The sequence below is a fragment of the Canis lupus genome, chromosome 30, assembly GCF_003254725.2.
Source record: "Canis lupus dingo isolate Sandy chromosome 30, ASM325472v2, whole genome shotgun sequence".
Lineage (NCBI taxonomy): Eukaryota > Metazoa > Chordata > Mammalia > Carnivora > Canidae > Canis > Canis lupus.
Genome location: NC_064272.1, coordinates 5377392 through 5396160, shown reverse-complemented (window position 1 = coordinate 5396160; position 18769 = coordinate 5377392). Strand labels below are relative to the sequence as shown.

At 37.8% G+C, this 18769-nt stretch overlaps 1 long non-coding RNA gene across 7 annotated transcripts in view; it reads left to right on the top strand.

Moving 5' to 3' along the window:
* The window catches only part of LOC125754063 (uncharacterized), a 68755-nt gene extending 50441 nt beyond the window's left edge, over nucleotides 1–18314 (top strand). For 6 of the 7 annotated variants that reach the window (XR_007407344.1, XR_007407345.1, XR_007407348.1 and 3 more), the window contains 3 exons: nucleotides 14578–14627; nucleotides 17108–17200; nucleotides 17685–18314. This is a non-coding gene — a long non-coding RNA (uncharacterized LOC125754063). Of the gene's footprint in view, nucleotides 1–1278; nucleotides 1383–1493; nucleotides 1532–14577; nucleotides 14628–17107; nucleotides 17201–17684 lie in introns of those variants that run through there. The other variant, XR_007407350.1, reaches the window with a different exon arrangement.
* The last annotated feature ends 455 nt before the right edge of the window (nucleotides 18315–18769 follow it).

Genomic DNA, 18769 nt, shown 5'->3' with positions numbered 1-18769 from the left:
GGGATTAGAAATGACCTAAAATAACCTTAGTTCTTCATTTGAGAAATATGAGACCTAATTGCTAGCAAAATACAATAAAAAGGGGTCAGTACCCTCTGGCCTCAGGAAAGACATGCTATCTCTTGAACACTCAATGTGCCATATTGTGTTAGGTAATAAGCACAGTAACCCAACAAGTTAGGGCCATAGTATTTTAGAGATAAGGAAACTAAGATTTACAGAGATTAAAAAACTTTCCAAGTTCAGCAGCTAATGAATTGCTAAGTTTGGGGCTCTTGGATTCCAAAAACCTTAATTTTCTTGTGTACCACTTGACGCACAGGATGATTTTTTTTTTCAGTGCAATCTACTAGTCACCTGGCCATAGTGCTGTCAATGTTGAAAGCTGCTTTCTTCTTCGTGAAGCAATGTGTGGATTATGCTGTATGTTTTTAGTCATTGATCAGATCTAGGCTGGCAAAATTTGAAGTTGGTCTAGGTTTCTTTTTTCTTTTTATCTTATTGACTCATTCATTTGGCTAAAATCCTCCCACTCAACCTAAAATGGGTGTTACTGCTTTTTTGTGTTTTTGTCAGTCTGATTTTTGTGCAATGATGTCTCTTGTTAAAACATTTTCCTCACCACCAGTGAATTTCAGTATCTTTTCAGCATATTCTGTAGGTTATTTAGATTGTTCACATACTTTATGTTTATATTTTTCCTTGATGGGGCTGTCTTTTATTTTGAATTTTAATTTAAAAATTGTTGAAAAAAGGTAGGCTATTTGGTTGTTTGTTAATTAAGCACAGCTATGTGAGTTATCGCTAAGTGATACCATACATTAGAGTCACAGATCTTGAGAAAATTTGCTTTGGAGATCCTCCATGTCATGCAGACATGTCAAAAAGTGAGATTTTGAGCATTGAGACAAGACTTTTCTCTCTCATCCTAGAAACTAGGGGGGATTGTGATGGTGTCTATGAGTTTTAAAAGCTGCTTGTGGGGGATCCCTGGGTGGCGCAGCGGTTTGGCGCCTGCCTTTGGCCCAGGGCGCGATCCTGGAGACCCGGGATCAAATCCCACGTCAGGCTCCCAGTGCATGGAGCCTGCTTCTCCCTCTGCCTATGTCTCTGCCTCTCTCTCTCTGTGTGTGACTATCATAAATAAATAAAAATTAAAAAAAAAAAAGCTGCTTGTGGTATATGCATAGGAATGATAGCTTAAACATTGGCTATGATAAAACTAGCAAAATATCTATTCAAGTCAATAATATTACTTTCACAATATTTTTGACATTGCAGTGATACAGTTTGAAGCCAACTGAATGGAATTCAAGTCAGTATTTTTTATTTCCATTGAAGAGCATGTTTCTTCATTGAAGACCACTTTCTTGCTAAATTGGGTATTTTACCTTTGAGTTATTAAAATGTTTTATGTTTTATCTTATAAATGAAGAGGATTCTTTTAATATTTCAACACAAATAAAATTTATTCTTTCTTTCTAAAATATAAGATCTTCAAGCCGAAAGCAAATAGAGACTATTACTGAAGGTAAATGGTTTTATCCTTATGTATATCATATAAAGTTTGCTATCATTATATTTGAAGGCTTTATATAAAACATAATACCCAGATGCTAATCCTGGGACTCTACTGGAGAGCTATTCTTTCTTTTTCTTCTTGTTTCAGGTTTAAATGTTTGAGAGAGATTTTATAGTTTCCCAGAAAATAGGGATTAGATTTTTTTTTTTAGATTTTATTTATTTATTTATTCATGAGAGACAGAGACAGAGAGAGAGAGAGAGAGAGAGAGAGAGAGAGAGAGAGGCAAAGACATAAGCAGAGGGAGAAGCAGGCTCCATGCAGGGAGCCTGATGTGGGATTTGATCCTGGGACTCCAGAATCACGCCGGGCCAATGGCAGGCGCTAAACCGCTGAGCCACCCAGAGATCCCAGGATTAGATTTATATTTATTTTCTTTCTTTCTTTCTTTCTTTCTTTCTTTCTTTCTTTCTTTCTTTCTTTCTTTCTTTCTTTCTTCTCTTTCTTTCTTTCTTCTTTCTTTCTTTCTTTCTTTCTTCTTTCTTTCTCTTTCTTTCTTTCTTTCTTTCTTTCTTCTTCTCTTTCTTTCTTTCTTTCTTTCTTTCTTCTTCTTTTCTTTCTTTCTTTCTTTCTTTCTTTCTTTCTTTCTTTCTTTCTCTTTCTTTCTTTCTTTCTTTCTCCTTCCTTCCTTCCTTCCTTCCTTCCTTCCTTCCTTCCTTCCTTCCTTCCTTCCTTCCCTTTCTTTTCTTTTCTTTTCTTTTCTTTTCTTTTCTTTCTTTTCTTTCTTTCTTCTTTCATAGGGCCATTTAATCTATTATTCCATAGTATCTACTGTTACCTTCTTTAGGGTGTTATAGACTCCTTGAATAACAATGCCCCCCTGCTAAAGAAAAAAAGTTAAAAAAGATATCTGATACCCTGAATGTCTCCTGGTTCCCAGATACTATCCTAACCATTTTACATGGATTGTTTTGTTTAATCCTCACACGAGGTATAGTGACTCTTTTTTTCTTTATAGGGCACTCTGACCTTAGGGAAGTTAAATAGCTTGCTCAATGTCAACAAAAAGAGTTAGTGTTCTAGCTTTTTAAATTTGTGAACAGCATACTTTTTTTTAAATAGCAAGTTTCATTGTAAACAATTACTAATCTAAATCTTTATCAAATTATGTTCTTGATAACTTTGCGATTTAGACTGATTAGTATTGATTTTACCTTACATTGAGGCTACAAAAAAGCTCATATAGGAGAATAAACATCAGCTGTGCCATTTTCTCATTGTTAATTTGTGCCTATATTATTATTTTATGTTCTTCACATCTTGATTTTTTGCAGGAAACATTTTAACTGCTTTCATGTTTGGCAGGATAATTTAGTTAGTGTCTTAGTTCAGGCTACAGGCTGAGAAGTCCAAGATCAAGGTAGTGGCAGACTTAGTATCTGGTGAAGTCCTGGTTCATAGATGGCTGTCTTTTTCCGTGCTTTCACATAACAGGAGTGAAGGAGCTCTGTGGATCTCTTTCATAAGGGTAGTAATCTCATTCCTGAGGGCTCTACTCTCTTCATCTAATCACCTGCCAAAGGCCCCACCTCTAAATACACATCCTAAATCACATTAGGATTAGGTTTCACCATGAATTTTTTTTTTGGGGGGGGACACAAACATTTAATCTATATAATTAATAATAGATAATATAAATATACAAATCTAGCCATAATAATCTGCCTGGAATTCATCATAATTGCTGAAGGGAGACCCATCAGTGAGGACTAGACTTTCTGCAAGGGAACAGTCCCTTTCCTGCTGCCTCTAGGACTTAATGTGATCTTGGTCTCATAAATACTGAAGGGGAGAAAGGTGGAAATCAGTTTATTAAATATTATCTTTAATTTTATAAAATATATATACAGAAAAATGTGTGAAATAGAAATGCAAAGTTAGTGAATAATCACAAAGCAAAAGCTGACAAACACCATGGTCGAAAAGTAGAATAATACCAACTTTCCAGAATCCCTTCTAGATCATAACCTCCCCTTTCCCCTAGAGATCATTATCCTGACTTTCATGACAACTGATTTGTTTCTTTTCTCTTTATTTTTATCACCTCTGTATGCTTCTTTAATCAGTGTGGGCTAGTTCAACCTCTTTTTGAATCTTATGTAAGTGGAATTACACACTATAAAGTCTTACTTAAAAGAAGCTTGCTATGTGTCTTAGTTTCCCCAACATTGATTTTGTAAGATTCATCCCAAGTGTGTGTGAAGCTGAAATTTATTCATAATTATCATGATACGGTAATAATTTTTTTAAATAATAAATTTATTTTTTATTGGTGTTCAATTTGCCAACATACAGAATAACACCCAGTGCTCATCCCGTCAAGTTCATAATTAGTATACTATAGTATTCCATTGCATGTGTATTCCATTTGCGCTGAGTGGTGTTGTGCCAATTTGGATAAGCTATAAACTACATTGTCCAGAAATTGCTTCCCGTGGGGTTCTGAATTAGAGTTGGTCAAAAGGAGAATGTGCATGATACTTTAAAGGCAGAAATAAAGCAATCATTCTCTGAAAGTTTGCATAGTGATAAAGGTATGGTGACAGACAGAAGTGCCCAGAAAATTCCAGTTTGTCCACACTCTTCTCTTTGTCCATCTTTTCTTGACGTTGGCCTTGTTCACCAGGAGACCCTCCATATCCTTTTGGTTATGGACCCAGAGAGGTGACAGCTACCCAGAAGCAGCAGTTGACTACAGACATTTCCTGGACTTCTCATTCTTTCCACTTCAGCTTGGCTTTAAGATTGCATGGTTGGTAACTCCTTCTCTGATCCTCCAACTCCCCCTTCTGGGCCATTATTTCCTTAATTTGTTCCACAATTGTATAAGGTTGAATTCTTATAAAAAATCTTTTTCCAGTTAGAATTTCCTGACTCATATGCCATTCAACAATTGATGGTTATTTGGGTTGTTTCTAGTTTGGGGCTATTAGGGAAAATGTTGCTTCTTAGAGCTATATCCTGAACAATTTTGCCCAGGTAAGCGTGGATCCAGGACTTTTAGAGTCTTAAACTCATAAAATTTGGGGGACTCACTTTAAAACACACATACACAAATTAGGTACCAGGACTTGTAGAGGATCCATGCCTCCAAGCTTAATTAGTTTCATGATAAATCTGCTACATCCTTAAAGTATATAACCAGGAGTTGAAATGTTTAATTCTAAGATGTGCAAATATTCACCATTATTAGATAATGACAAATAGTGTTCCAAAGTGGTTGCACCAGTTTGCACTCCTACTAACAATATCTGAGTTTCTGTTTTTCCATAGTCTTGTTAATGCTTGGTGTTATCAGAATCTTAATTTTTGTAATCTGATGGGTGGGTTTAGTAACTCATTGTGGTGGTTCACTGATTATAAATGAGATTGAATCACTTTTCATATTGCTTTAACTTGAGTTCCCCAGAAAGTAGAGCTTGAGGTAAAGGCTTAAGAGCTGTTGCTTTGGGATCCCTGGGTGGCTCAGAGGTTTAACGTCTGCCTTCCACCCGGGGCGTGGTCCTGGAGACCCAGGATCGAATCCCACATCGGGCTCCCTGCATGGAGCCTGCTTCTCCCTCTGCCTGTGTCTCTGCTTCTCTCTCTCTCTCTCTGTGTGTCTCTCATGAATAAATAAATAAAATCTTAAAAGAAAAAAAAAGAGCTGTTGCTTTAATAGGGGGTGTAATCCACAGGAACATTATTGAGGGCCTGAGGAGTGAGGCAGAGGAGAAATGGCAACTGCAAGGATGCGTTTTAAACTAGCCACTTCTTGGGCAGCCCAGGTGGCTCAGCGGTTTAGCGCCACCTTCAGCCCGGGGCCTGATCCTGGAGACTTGGGATCAAGTCCCGTGTCAGGCTCCCTGCGTGGAGCCTACTTCTTCCTCTGCTTGTGTCTCTGCCTCTCTTTCTCTCTGTGTCTCTCATGAATAAATAAACAAAATCTTAAAAAAAAAAAAAACCTAGCCACTTCTCTTATCAAATACAAATGACTGTGGATCTCATGGAACTATCTTCTAAGTGTCTGTGAAAGGGGTTGTTTTCTCATGACTATCTGTGGTTAATAGGGTGGAAAGACAGGAGGAAGAGAGAGATCATTCATTGGCTGCTATCCTCTATTCAAAGATTGATTACATGGGACATTGAATCTCATACACATCTGGACTCTACATATATGGCTGTTAAGTAGTCCTAACTATCAACCTAGAAATCTCTAGGGAAAGAGGTGAGAGGTGCTTGCATGGTTTGAAGTTAGGTGCTGTTGGCTTGTATCTGCACGAAGTTGGTCTCCTCCTAGTTGGTAGCCTTGGCACTGACTGGGGCTGGAAGAAGTGTTTAGGGGACCTGGAGACAGGTTCAAGGCCAAGAAGATCTGACATTGTGTATATGAGGCACACATGTTTATTAGCTACTTTGGATTTCTTCTTTTGTGAAGTATCTGTTTACTATCTTTTATTTTTGGGCCTAATTTTCTATTGAATTGTCTGTCTTATTTATTTGTAGAAATTCTTTTTATATTTTGGAGACAAGTCTTTGGGGTACATGCTTTGCAAAAAACTTTTCCTAATCTCTGAGTTGTCTTTCACTTTTTTATTGTTTTTCATAAAGAAAATAATCTGAATTTGAATGTGATCAAATATAGCAATCTTTTCCTTCAGGTTAGTATTTTGGTGTCTTATGTGAGAAGTCCTTCCCAAACATTGAGGATACAAAAATATTCACTTGTATTACCTTTTAAAAGCTTTAGAGTGTTATTATATACACTTAGAAATGATTTTTGTGCTCACTCTGAGATATAGATCCCTGCATATGTATGCCATGTTATCAGCATATTTTATTTTAAAAAGAGTTATTTCCTAATGCTCTGGAATACCATCTCTGTCATAAATCAGATCCCCATACATATGTAAAACTGTTTTTTGGTTTTACTTTGGGCCATTTGTTTATCGCAAAGGCAACGATATGTTAATTACTGTATTTAAAAATTACTTCATATCTGGTAGAGCACGTCTTCCATCTTATACATCTTCCACAGTATATTCCATCTTGCAATTTTATCTGTGAATATCCATGTTAATATTAGAATCAAATTGTTTCTACAAGAAACCTGTTTGGATTTTGACTGTGATTGATTTGTATTTGTTAGTTAATTTGGGAGAATTGATGGATTTATAATATTGAGTCTTCTAATATTTAAATATTGAATGTCTCTCCATTCATTTAGGTTCTTTAATGTTTTCCAAGATACTTTATTATTTTCCTCTTTCCTAAAGGGAAACAGAAATTTTTGGAATCTTCTGTTATATTTATTTCTAGGTAGCTAATATGTGATACTATTTTAAATGATCAATATTTTATATTGACCCTGTATCCTGACGACTTGTTAATTTTTTAAATTAGTGCTAAAATTTATATGCATATTTTGAGTTTGCATGGTTACATCTGCAAATAATGACTCCCCACCAGTCCCCCGAGTCCCTTGCCACCCTCTTACTGTGCTAATAGGGTTTCCAGACCAATGCTGAAAAGAAAAAATAATGTGGAATTTTATAAAATGCTTTTTCTGTATCTGTTTAGATGGTCCTATCATTTTTGCCTTTAATCCGTTAATGTGGTAAATTACATTAATTGATTTTCTAATGTTAAAGCAACTTTACCTTCCTTAGATGAACATAACTTAGTCATGATGTGTTATCCCTTTTGTATATGGCTATATATAGTTTCCTTTTATTTTATTTTGGCATTTTGAATCCAGGTTTATGACTGAAGTTGTCTTTTAATTTTTGTGTCATGTACACTCTTTGTCAGGTTTGGTATCTATGTTATTCTCTTTAAATGAGTTAGAGTGGTTTTTCTTTTCCTATTCTCTGGAATACTTCATATAAGTTTAGAATTATATTAATTATTTTTTTCCTTGAATGTTTGGCATATCTCAATAGTGAAGCTATTTGGGTTTTTTTGCAGGAAAGTTTTTTGATTCAGTTATTTCATGGATATGGGTCAGGATGATATTTTATATCATTAACATTAGATAGAAAATTGGCATAGGTCAACAGAGTGGACACCTGATTGATCAAATGGATGCCAGATATAAATAAATGATGTAACTCAATGGATGCTTACAGGATGAATATCAGCCCTGATTATCATTTTAAGGACTTCTGTTTCTTTTTGCATAATTTTTGGTAAATTATGTTTTTCTAGGTATCTGTACATTTTGTTTAAATTTTCAAGTTGATTGGCATAACGTTATCCATAGTTACTTTCCTTATTACGTCAATTATAGGACCAGACAGATATGGAACATATTTCAGGAAGTATATGTTGTATTGATAGAGCTGAAAAGTAAAATTCCTTGTAGTGTAAAGCCATTGCTTAAAGAACATGAAAGTTTTCTGTACCATGTGTGAAATGGGTGTATTCCCTAGATTAGTTTTACTTTGTTTTTTATGTCTGTATTACTGAACCATCATTTCCTAAAATGCAAATGTCAGTTTATGCCCCTTGTGAAAATATAACTTTTGTTCTAAACCACAGTAGTGTTTGTTAGTGTTCTCAAAGTGTGGCCTGTAAACCCCTAGAGGTCCTTAAAATTCTTTCGGGGGATCTGGAAGGTCAATTTTTATAATAATCTTAAAGCAGGGGCACCTGGGTGGCTCAGTGGTTGAGCATCTACCTTCGGCTCAGTCTGTGATCCCGGGGTCCTGGCATGGAGTTCTGCAACTGGCTCTCCATAGGAAGTCTGCTTCTCTCTCTGCCTCTCCCTCTGTGTCTCTTATAAATAAATAAAATCTTTAAAAAAATCTTAAAACATTGTTTATCTTTTTCACTCCCATTCTTTCATGAAAGTATAGTGAAATTTACCAGTGTTCTGATGTCACACTATATCATAATAGACTTAATTCTCTTAATAAGAGAATTTAGCTGTCTTTTAACTAAGCCCGAGATTAATTAGATTTGCAAAAAATAGGTAACTAAATTTTTCTCACTTTCTTGAGAAAATATGGTTATTTTTCTATAAAATATTTGTGTTGCTATGCAATGAGTTTATTACCATGTTAAATAAATAATATATAGTTTAAACATTTGTCAGTTTAATTTTAATATGATACATATTGATAAATATAACTTTATCATCAGAAGTTTTGGGAGTCATCAGAAGTTTTTGGAGTCGTCAATAAATTTTAGGAGTAGAAAGGGATTTGGAGACTAAAACTTTTGGGAACCAATGGCTTATAGGATAAAATCATGCTCTTTAGTAAGATAGATAAGGCCCTGCTAGATCTGGTTCTGTTCTTCTCCAGCAGTATCCCTCCACTAGAACCTGTACAGAAATACTCCACTCTTCTGAGCATTTGCTCTTGGTGATTCACTCAACCAGAATACCTCTCCTCCTGGTCTTCCTATAGACTCCTACCCATCTTTTCCAAAATTCACTCTGGGTAATCTTTCATGAGCTGAACCCCTTGCCCCCCTCTAACCCTCTCCTTTCCTTGTCTCACTTGTACTTTGTACGTATCTCTGCTGAGTACCATATCATACTGCAATTTTAGACACTTTTCTTGTTATATGAGTTGGCTTTAAGTGTATTTGGAATAGCAAGACCTTTCTATTTAGACTTCTTTTTAATCTGCATGAGCTGCAGTTGGGAATAGAGTGATTGGCAATGATATTCATTATTCTTTTATTACCACATGACACTTATTTCCTAGAGCTTTGGATTCCTACTGTGTTTGTGTTTACCTTGCAAGATTCTTGCGTGGGTATCTTAGCTTTGTCTGAGGTCAGGAAAGAATGATTTTCCTGCTGGGGAGCAGAGTAGATGAGGTAGTACGTGTTCAGTAATTCCTAAATGAATCAGTGGGTTAGAAGGATGGATAAATGAATAAAAGAAGGAATGAATAAATAATGAGAGGTTTAACCTTTCTTTATGGAAACATTATCAGCTTTGGGCATTAATTTTTAAAATCTTGTTGCATGCATCAGCTATACAGTAACTAAAAGGGTAGTTACTTGCCAGTCAGAGGGAATTCCTAAGGTTTTCAACACAAAATACAGATTGTTTCCAAAAGGCTTGAGGGAATTTAGGAGCTCAAATTCCTGATTGGGGTCAGATTTTCTTTACAAGTTTTTCTGTGTTTATTTATTTAGTTGAATGGGTCACTTATGAAAGTGGAATTCTTCTTTAAAAAATATCTGAAAACATTTATGTTGTGTTCTAGTCATCCTCTGACATAATTTTGACTTAGGAAATTTTCCTTCAAGAAGCCCAGAGTTTTTATGGATCTCACTGGACGGGTATTAGCCCCACAGATCCCAGTGCAACAAAGGTGGTCAGAATGTCCCTGACACAATACTATTGTCCTCGTCTGAAAGGTTGTCTTAAATATTATTAAGCATGTGGGTTATTAGAATTTTAGAGGACAAAGATATATCTAATTTACCGCTGCCCTCGTTTCACCATTTCAAAATGGTCCATTTTTTGGTAGTGCCATTTCCCTGTTTTCCCTTCTATTCTCCCTGCTTGGAAGGCTTTGTTTATTCTAAACCTCATTAAATAAGTTCTCAATTCAAAATTCTGCCTTGCCTTACCAAATTAAGGCTGGAACCCCCTGTGGTTACATAAACAAAAGATATGGGAAAGTGATCATTTTTCTTAATACTGAGACATCCCAATGATCTGCCTTGGTGGTTATTGCTATGGAAGAAGAAGGGAGAGGGAAACCTGTTGGAAATTGCAAATCCTCAGCCGAGGTATGTGAATGTGTATGAGAGCTTTCAGAATGAATTGTGGAATTCCAAATACAGACCTCCCTCTATCCCAAAGTCCAGTTAACCACACAATCCTTTCTGAAAGTCTCCTTGATGTATGAATTGAATGACATATTTGAATTCTACATAATTCTTTTTCTAAAACCTAATTAAAATCAATTCCCTGGCATTTTGCTGCTGTTAGAAGAGATGATGCTGTTAGATGTTTCAGTCGTTAGCAATATGTTCACTGGATTAAAAACAAATTTCTGAATAATATTGTAATGATTAGTGAATCTATGATAATCTAAGCAATTATTAAGGAACAATGCCTGCCCTGACTTGGTATCTTGATTATTTGTTGATGACATCTGAAAATGGAGATGTCAGGAGGCAATATTGTATTGTTTAACTGTGTTAATTTATTTTATGTATGTAAATTTCATGCTTCTCGGTATTTCACAAGCTTGAATACTGGCTAATTGTCTAACCAGAGAAGACAGAAAATTGGGTACAGAAAGTAAATGACAGTCTAAACACACTAAAGACTTTCTTTAAAACCTCGGTTCCTAAGATTAGAAAGACTCTTATAATTTTAATGAGATTTATTTTGATTTCTAAAGTGAGAACAGTTGTTAAATGTACCTTAAAGTTTGGCTGGATTTTGGGGTTATGATCATTTATAACGAAAGGAACCTTCAGGCTGATAAATGTGAATTATGCTATCAAAAAAGAAAATAAGTATCTGTGGGACTCATACTGTTCACTCTAGAATACTGAAAATGTCTTGATATTCCAACCTACTTTTTCTTTATAGGTAAAGATGTATTCTTTAGAATTCATTTCAGATTATTTCTTTCATGTACTTGCTGTTCTCCTGATTGTTGTAGAGATTTTGTGAAATTGTGGGAAAATGAATCTGCAAAATTAGGTTACAAGAGAGTGTACTTTGAAACCGTGGATGGGAATAGAAGTAACTCTGCGTATATTTTCATGCACCATCTTTGTATCACTAAGCTGCACATGGCATAGGAGTTTAGCAAAGGCTTGTACCATGTGAAGTTGATGACTTAATAGATTCCGAAAACTGAGTCACAGTCCACAATGAAGCAACACTCACCATCTGCTAGTTTACAGAGGTTTATGACATACTTGCATTAGCAAAATTGTCGCCCCCATTATTTTTAAAAAACACCCACAGACACTTCATGTTTTAAACAGACCTTCAGTGGAAAGCCACATGTCTACAAGTGTTCTGCCGTGGGTTTCTGCCATGGGCTAGCTTCACTGGAAGCCCTGCCTCTGTGCAGGAGGCATCCAGAGTTGGGGATGTGGGATGGGGAGTGCTGCACATGACTCTGGGTCCCTAATCTGTGGCAGGACTGTTCCAATTAGAGTGAGGAGCCAGAAGTCCCGATGTCAATGTGTGGTGGGACAAGAAGGAAAACACTAGCTCAGTCTAGGCTGGCTGATGCAGACAGGGCTGAGATAAAGTCATTGGTGCCATGAAATAGGAAGAGGCTCCTGATAGAAGACAAGGAGAGAGGAGGCTGTCATCACTGCTCTTCTGGGTGGTCCATGCAGGACCGCCCAGGACCATGGTTTGTGTGGAGTGGGGGGGTTTTAGAGACATAGTCTGGCCTTTAGGGAAGGTTGAGGCAGGGTGTGAAGGTCTCAGCTAAGTAAGCTGAGAGGTTCAGTGCTGTACTCCCAGTCAGGAATCCTCAGAATGCTGAGCAAACGTCTAGTCATGAGAGCTGGGGAAGCAGGCTCGGGCAAGGAGATAGTGGCAGCTGGACAGACATACCCAAATAGGATTCACATGGACCTTGGGGTGCAGGATTCAGTCCAGATGCCGCTGGCCAGCGGGATTGGCATTGCTGAAGGTTCCCAGTGCCAGAAGCTTACCAGGGCAGGGGCTGAGACACAGTTACTTCTGCTGGAGGACAGAATTTGAGATTTGCTCTTGAAGTGTCAGATCTTGTAGCTTTATTTATTTTGCAATGGTCTGATATTTGAAAAGGACTGATTTGCTTTGGGCCTAATGTTTTTCATTCATTCATTCATTCATTCATTCATTCACCTAACAAATACTGATTGATCAGTTACTGAGTGCCTTCTTAACTAATTCTTACTGTAGGGCTCACAAGTACTTTTAAGTGGACTTTATGAGTTATAACTTATCAGTCTCTCTCTATAATGTTTTTGGAAGTACACTTGAGGTCAAAATATATCATCTTCTACATTTTTGTTCATCTTTGAACTATCTTGATTTTTTTCCTTTTCTTTTTAAAGTTTATTTATTTATTCATGAGAGATACACAGAGAGAGAGGCAGAGACATAGGCCGAGAGAGAAGTAGGCTCCATACAGGGAGCCTGATGTGGGACTCAATCCCAGGGCCATAGGATCACGCCCTGGGCCGAAGGCAGATGCTCAACCGCTGAGCCACCCGGGTGTCCTGATTTTTCCCTTTTGATTAGATAGATACATATTGCCTTCAGGGAGTCTCTTACTAGAGCTTAGTGGGGAGAAAAAAGCAAGTGCCGTGTAATTAATTCTGAAATGAAGGCTTTCACAAGGTACAGTGTGGCACACCAGAGAGTATGCTCACCTCAGCCCACCAGGTATCTGGGCACGCATCACAGTGGGGTTCTTTACCTGCCTTCTCTGTTCTGTATAGATGTTCTCCATCCTTGCCAAACTCCTACTCACCTTTTAAGGCTGAGATCCAGTTTCCCTCGTTGTTGAGGTTGCCTCTGTCTCAGGTTCTTGACCAGAATGGAGGTTCTTCTCATTTTTCAAATTGGTCAGTTGAAGAATCACAATTTACTGGATCTCTATATAGCCGAAAGTGCCATTACTATTGAATCTATAATGATGTCTGCTTGGGAACAGGCGATTTAATCCTGGAATTGGCACTACCAAGCTGATGTGACAAATGGACTCATGAAACAGAAATGTGTTGCATTTAGAAACTCTTCTCTTTCTCTCTTTTTTTAATCTTGGGAATTTGATGGAATAAACCTAGATGAAAGGAGAAGTCAAGTCACATTAGCACTGGGCTTCCTTTTATGGAATATATAGGAATAAATGAGGGAAATGTCCTCTCAAAAACTGTAGCAGTGTAGCATTACAGGTAAGATGAACCTGAACAAAAGCAAGGATGTCAGCTTGCCAATTTACAGTGGCCTTTTCTTTGCCTTATAAAGATGCCTTGGCAAGGGGGGTGGGTACAAGGGCTGATCTAGCATCTACCAAGTGCCAGGCTTTATGTGTATTGTATTTCAGCTCACAAAAAGCTTCATACATTAAATATTGTAATTCCTATTTATGGTGCTTTAGAGCTCACAAAGGTAATCGGCCCAAGGTGTCAGGATTCAAACCCTGGTCTCTCTAACACCAAACTCCACTATATCAGTTGCTTCTGATGTAAGACTTAAAAATATAACCACCCCTCCCAGTCTGCCTTCTTTTCTACCCCTACAAAATTATCCTGATTGTAGGTAGACTCAGACATCTTTAGGTAAGAGGAGTATTAAGATCACAGTTACTTATTATTTATTTTGACCAAAATGTGTAAATATCTGGATATAAAGGAAGGGATATGTGATTGTTAAGGTGTGTATGAATTGAGTAATACTACTCAATGGATATGAATGCAGCACATATCCAGAGCTAACATATGAGTAGTAGATTCAGTATATTGAAGATCCTCATTTCTATTCTTGGTCACCTCACTTTATTGTCTTTGTGTCTAGGGTTTCACATAGCAGTGTTCCGTTACAAATCAGGTAGATGCTTTGTCCATTGTTTGCCTCTTGAAGTGTCATAAAAGTCAATTAGGTTATAAGTATAAGGTGGTGCACATAGTTTAGAAAAAATACCTGTATAAAATATCTGTAACAGTCTGATTATGACAGCATATGGAGTTATGAGATTCTGTGCTTTCTCTAGGCCAACTCTTGGCAAATTATAGCCCAAGGGCCAAATTCCACTACTGTTTTTGTACAATCTACAAGCCAAGAATGGTTTTAAACAAGTTTAAGCATTTGAAAATATAATTTTTTGGTCAAATATCAAAATTATACAAAAGTCGATTTTCAGTGTCCCTAAATAAAGTTTTATTGAAACACAGCTACATTAACTTACTTATGTATAGTTTATGGCCATTTTCATGCTAGGATGGCAGAGTTGAATAGTTGTGACAGAGAGTCTGTGGAAACTCAAGGCCTAAAGTATTGATTATCTGGCTCTTTCCAGAGAAGATTGCCCTCCTCTGGCCTAGGCAGGAAAGCGGTACTTCTCTGAAGGTACGTGGCAGCAATTACGGAATCTACCCACTAGGTATGTATTTGAGCCCAAGTGTTGAGTGTACGAAAGGAATTACTCTCCAGATGCATACCCGAAAACTGGGGAATGGAGATGTTGCTGAAAAAAAAGTAAGATTTAAAGTTGCATCCTATCCTCAGACAGTCTAGAAACAGAAAAGAGGAACATTTTTAAAAAAGATTTCATTATTTATTTATGAGAGACACACACACACACAGAGAAGCAGAGACAGAAGCAGGTTCCATGCAGGGAGCCCGATGTGGGACTCGATCCCGGGACTCCAGGATCACACCCTGGGCTGAAGGCTGCGCTAAACTGCTGAGCCACCGGGGCTGCCCAGAGGAACATTTGTTTTAGTCAGTCCGGCTTACACAGGGACTCCACAGTGTTAGTATAAACAACGCAGAGCAAAGGTTAATTTTAATTGCTTTTGTTTTTCCATCCTTGCTCCTGTGTGAGGGCAAATGATTACCCGTACATTTGCTTGGAAGGGCTTTTTCATTTCTCTATCGTTAGACTTACATGCCTGAGAAAATACCAAATCAACATCCCTTTCATTGTTACTTTCTTTGTAATAATAGCCTCTTTGCCAGCTAAGCCTTCCAGTGTAGGGGAAGGACTTGACTCCTTGGTCCAGGCAGCTTTGCTTTTCTCTGCCTCCTTGAAAAAACAGCCTCAGTGGGAAAGACATTCTGGTCAAGAGCCCTCAACCCAGGATACTGCCAGTTTCCTGAGTGGCACTTCCGACCCACCCATCATTATTGAAATACACTTGGCTGCTAATTTCCTGGAAGATTCAAATGCTCCTACTTCAAGGTCATCTCAAAGGAGAGTTTAAAGAGCATTCCTCACCCCCTCCCTTCCCTTGTAAAATATGTATATTTACAAGAGCATGCATAAATGGTCACCAGGGAAGATAAGCTATCAGAGAGTTGGGAGATGTCTTTCCTCATACAGTTCACACATCACTGAAGCAGATAAAATTGGTTTTGTACCTAGCCTCCGAATACACTGTTAAGAACTCTGTCCTGAAAATTGATCTATACCACTACAATAAAATTCAGAGCATCTCTTTCATAAATATCTAACTGTGGCATCAACGGTTGCTGCTCCTGCCTGGCTCCCGGAGACTCTGCTCGGGCAGGCAGAGAATGGCCTGCAGCTTGTGGCCTCCATGTGCGCCATGGTTGTCATTGGCCGCATTGAAACTTAAAGCATTAGGTTTGCTGCAGTACAATATATGCCTCAGTTTACAGTTATAAAGTCAGTTGCATGACTACCCATGGAATATTGGATTACATCTCTGAATAACAACAACAACAACAACAACAACAATAATGGCATCCAGATCTGCAACTTGTCATTTTCCAAATGCTACTATTTTCATTCATGCCTTGCTGCCTATGGCCCTGAAAGCTGCCTGTGTTATTATCAGGCTTTGTAATTCACTAAAAGAAGACAGGACTACAGATTTCTTTGTTCTATTTTATAGTACTAATGCTATTTGAAAAGTCAATGCACCCTTGTACCGAGATTTTACAAAGACCTCACTTAGAAGCCATATGTGTACCATATGGGGCATCTATGAGAAACAGTGGTAATACGGTAGATAAAAAGTAAGGAAGCATAAGGTCAGTTCTTCAACATTATCTCTAACTGGCCATTAGATCCTGATTGGACAAATATGGGAAAGTTGTACCCTAATGTAGGAAAAATAGGAAAAAATCTTTAAGTAATAATAGATGACCCCAGGATTGAATCCGAAGCCTGGTACATGGCAGGTAACTTAGTAAATATTTATCAAATAATGGAGTGAAGGATAATGAGAAATGTCCTTGGAGCCAAAAGATGTGGGTATGAGACTCTGCTCTGTTGTCCACAATCTCTGGTAGCTAAGACAAGGAACTTAGTCTCAATTTCTTCTCAACAGAGAAAGAAATAGCTGCTTTCCAAGACTTCTGGACAGGCTGAATTGGATAATTAATATGAAAGTTCTTTGAGAACTTGTTTAGATATATGTAATGTATTGTTATTCTTTAATGAAATTGCTACTCATGGCTTACTGTTTAAACAAGTGTAAGAGGGTCTAGGATACTATGAGACAAAAGACATTATTACCAATTAAAAATCGGATTTTTGAAAGAAAGTCACCATGTAAATTAAAAAAAAAGTGATACTTTAATGATAGGATAATTTTGGTGACATAAGAAAAAAAGACTGAGAATCATGAGATCTAAAACCTAGTACTGGCTTTGCTAGTCCTTAAATATGTGATTTTTGGCAAGTCCCTCTGTTTGCCTCATTTGATCAGGAGACTGGACTAAGTGATTTTGAAAAGTCTTTTCCAGTTCTTTGATTCATTGATGCAGATCTGAGCAGACTCAAAAACATGTCAGGTTTTCTGTTTTTAAATCCATATGCTTGTGTTTCTGTATACCTCAGAGTTTTATTTTGTTCTTAGTATTTGAGAAATACTAAGTCTCCGCTTAAAGGAGCCTCAGGAGTTATAGAAGGGGAGTCAGAAGAGAAGGGACATCGGGAAAGTACGGAACAGGTAATTTGGTTTTGTGTGGCCCATCATTTTGCAGAATTAGATATATCTTTAAAAATATTTTATTTATTTAATTGGCAGAAAGAGAGCACAAGGAGAGGGGAGGGATAGAGGGAGAAGTAGGCACTCCAAGGAGCAGGGACTCTGATGCGGGATTTGATCCCAGGACTCTGGGGTCATGACCTGAGCCGAAGGCAGTTGGTTAACTGACTGAGCCCCCCAGGTGCCCCAAATTAGATACTTTAAATGCAACTGGAAGTCTCTGAGTGACTGCAGGGTTCCTGAGGTACTGTCCTGAACTTTCTTCCTTTCCTTTCTGTCGTTAAGGGACTCTCACAGAAGAGTAGTGGCATCTAGGCTAGGAGCTACTGGCCTGCCTGGATATTGCCAGTGACTCTCCCTGGGCTCTTTGTTCTGTTTGAGGAATGGAAAGAAAGCTCTCTAGTAGTCACAGCTCATGGAGACTTTGTTTACCTTTCAATGACAGGTGATTTGTGAAGAGCCAAGAGAGGCAGCGATCCTGACCTGAGCGAAGAGCAGTTAGCCAAGCGTTTTCTGCAGGAAAATGACCTGACTCTGTCACTGTGAGAAGGGGATTGTGGGGACATCAGCAAACCTATCACTGTCATCCTTCTCACTGCTGCCTTAGAAATGCACTTCTAAAGTTTTGAACTTACCCAACCAAATTTGCATTTTGAAATATTTCTGTTGCTTGAGTTTCTTATGTGGTTTCCTTACTTGTTAGGAAGATAAATCTTGCATATATAGCAGTGGGGGTAAGGGACTGGTGGTTTATTGCATAAATTTAGAAAAATGCTACTTTTTTCTAAAAAAAAAAAAACCTTCTATGACAAGGGCTTTCCTCTTATTTACTACTACTACCGTTACTATTATTTACTTTAAAAGATTTGGAGATCAGAGGTGCCTGGGTGGCTCAGTCAGTTAAGCGTCCCTTGATTTGGGGTTAGGTCATGATCTCAGGGTCGTGAGATGGAGCCCTGGGTCAGGTTCTGTGCTCAGCAGGGAGTCTGCTTCTCACTCTCTCTCTCTCCCCCTCACTCTGCCCTTCCCCCACTCTCTCAAACAAATAAAATAAAATAAAAAAATTTGGAAATCATGTTCATCCATATATACTCCATCCAATTTCAATTTATTGGGCCTCTTCCTGCTTAGCAATTTTAGTTCATGGCTCTTTCTTGAGGGAGGTTAACAGTGAAATAAACTATTATGCTCCCAAGAGGGGAAAAAATAGAAACCCAAATAAGACGTCACTATCATACCTCGTTTAGGGTTTCCTCTGAAGTCTCTTTCACCTAGAATTCACTTCTGCTAACCTGAGGCCTGTGATCTTATTTAATATCAGCTGGTAATAAAGAGCCCTTCAGCTAACTACGGCCACATTCCACTATTAACTGCAGCTCTTGAAGCAGTCATCGAGGGAAGGGGAGTCGGAAGCCTTCAATGTCAAGACGTTTAGAGGTACTCTAGCATCAATCAAGATGCACGTCGCTAAGTGCCTGCTTTCATTTACATGAAATATTCATACAGCATTCCGTTTTGCTTTTCTCTCTC